The sequence below is a fragment of the Limulus polyphemus genome, unplaced genomic scaffold (genome assembly GCF_000517525.1).
Source record: "Limulus polyphemus unplaced genomic scaffold, Limulus_polyphemus-2.1.2 Scaffold18, whole genome shotgun sequence".
NCBI lineage: Eukaryota > Metazoa > Arthropoda > Merostomata > Xiphosura > Limulidae > Limulus > Limulus polyphemus.
This window is the reverse complement of record NW_013665628.1, coordinates 1133304-1135798: the sequence shown is the minus strand read 5'-3', so window position 1 is coordinate 1135798 and position 2495 is coordinate 1133304. Positions and strand designations below refer to the sequence as shown.

At 34.1% G+C, this 2495-nt stretch overlaps 1 protein-coding gene across 2 annotated transcripts in view; it reads right to left on the bottom strand.

Annotated features, from left to right (window-relative positions):
* Positions 1-2220, bottom strand: part of LOC106457736 (dual 3',5'-cyclic-AMP and -GMP phosphodiesterase 11-like) — a 62396-nt gene extending 60176 nt beyond the window's left edge. Inside the window, exon 1 of one of the 2 annotated variants that reach the window (XM_013917185.2) lies at positions 2125-2220. The gene's annotated coding sequence lies outside the window, so the exon portion shown is untranslated. Of the gene's footprint in view, positions 1-1953; positions 2016-2124 lie in introns of those variants that run through there. The other variant, XM_022383953.1, reaches the window with a different exon arrangement.
* Between the last annotated feature and the right edge of the window lie 275 nt (positions 2221-2495).

Below are 2495 nucleotides of genomic sequence, written 5' to 3'. Positions count from 1 at the left end.
TTTATTTAAGAAAGGACTTGTGTCGCTAAAGTTTCACCGGAAAGAAATTATACGGGAAATTAACTAACGACCAGAGACGTAACAATATATTTGAATAATTAACTTATTAAGAACATAGTTAGATTTTCGAATTAAAATTGCATTTTTATCCATGCATCAAACTGACGCTATTAAGCAAATATATTTTCTTTTGTATGAACAAGTAAAACTTCCAATTTTAAATTGAAATAGTTGTAGCAAAAGATAGGAAACGCATTTCTACTACTCGATAACATGTTTTTAATAAGAGCTTACTCCTGCGTGATCTGTAGCTATAATATTTATCTTACACGTAATTAGGTTTGAATTTCGCGTAAAGCTACACGAGAGTTATCTGTGCTAGCTGTCCCTAGTTTAGCAGTGAAAGACTAGAGGGAAGGCAGCTAGTCACCACCACCCACCGCCAACTCTTGGGCTACTCTTTTACCAACAAATAGTAGGATTGACCGTTACATTATAATGTACCCACGGCTGAAAGTGCAAGCATGTTTTGGTGGGAAGTGGATTCGAACCTGCGACCCTCAGATTGCTAGTCGAACGCCTTAACCACCTTGCCATGCCGGAACAGTAATTAGGGAATTACATAATTCGTAATTTCGGCATTGTTTCATAAAATAAAATATTTGATAAAAAGTCATACAAAACCACAGTTTCGCTATTTTCTACTGACGTTTATAACCGTTTTACTCTCAACAATATATTTCAGCAAAATATTTAAATTTTCATATGGTATAAATATTAACGCAACTATGTTAATGCAAACATCCAGAGGTGTAGTGGGGTGGGTACGCGTGGGCACGGCGTACCTGTACTCTTTTAGCCGGAACGCCACTATTTCGAACGAATCCCACATTATACAGTTAAACGCGTTCCGGCACTTTTTTATTTAGCACTACACCACAACAAATATTAATACACTTTTCCACTCATTATATTAATCCCTTTTCTATCGTCCTTCAGAGAAACAGTGAATCGTTCATGTTTGTCTTTTCGTAAAGAACTGTTTGAATATATTAAAGTTGAAGTACTGTATTGTACCTTCATTATCAACAACCATGACATAAAAAAAATAGTTAGGCCATAAGCAAGATAAAAAATGATAGCTTGGGGCCTCACAATGATGAGTTTAAAATTAAAACGTAATCATAAATGTTTTCTCTGGTGAAAGTTGCAACCAAATATCTGGTGTGTAATCGCTTAACATAACGGTTAAGGACCCAACTATGGCCTAATGAAAACACTTCCAGGGAGACAAGTCCTTCTACACCTCCCCCCACTAGCTCGCAACTGACACATTCTAATTATCCTCTTGCTTAGGGCCTCGCTCTTTCTAACGCCGGTAGTACACCCCATTCATAAGTTAACATCATCATTCCAAAACAAATAAAAGCATCATGGTACTCAACGAGAAAATTAAATATTTTGGACAACTTGGCGCCTTTTTTTTTTTTTTACGTGAAGAAAACTGTCAGTTGTCAACAGTATAGAAGGCCAGACGTGTTTGACTTATTTACAGCTTATGATCGTGCTAAACTTCACAACGTGTACTTTAACCACAAAACGTTTTTTTTTCAACGTACACAAATAAAAATCAACACTGCACACTAACATTTTGGACAATAAGAAGTAGCTAGTATAAATCACATAAGAATAACACAACTGAAACTTTTGAAAGTGATACGGTGGGCACTTTTTGAGCTATATACGTATTCACTAATGACTGAAATTTTACAAATTTAGAATTTTGTGTAAAATCCATATCGTTCATGTTACACAATGTCATTGCCAGTAAAGTTAAATGTTAAAATTTTATGAGATAACCTGTAAGTTTCTCATTTTAAACGATATAAGCAATATTTCACTTAAGTACAAACATTCAAAAGTAAAACATTAAAAAATATATGCAAAACTTACTCGTAAGGTTACACTGCTAGGCTGGTGTATGTTCAAAATACATGAAAATTTTTAAATAGCCTTTCGCCGTTTTTATATTATTATTTACTCAACTATATCACATCAGTATGTGTTCAAAACTACTAATAAATTTCAGCACTAAAACATTTCAAAACTATAGTCAGAACTTACATGTGTTATCGTTTCTTATTAGAGCTTGAAATTTAGGATATTTAGCACTTTATAGATATTCCTGCATAAGACATTTCTGCTTCACACATTATAGCTCTTACTAACTCGTAATTGCGTCCCTAGCTTCTAAACAACTGACGAATCAGTTACTAAGTCCGTTAGGCTTATGCTTGTTTCCAATTGCCAGTATGGTGGCTGTGCTGCCATCTGTGAACAAATACATATAATAAAAATCAACATCTAAAATACCAGCTGTTACCACTAGCGTAAGAATATTAAAATACACAAGTGCAAATTTAATGATCAGTTTAAACATATTAAACCTGCTCCATTTATTACACGATCAACGATTTTCATCAGTATACAAGCTA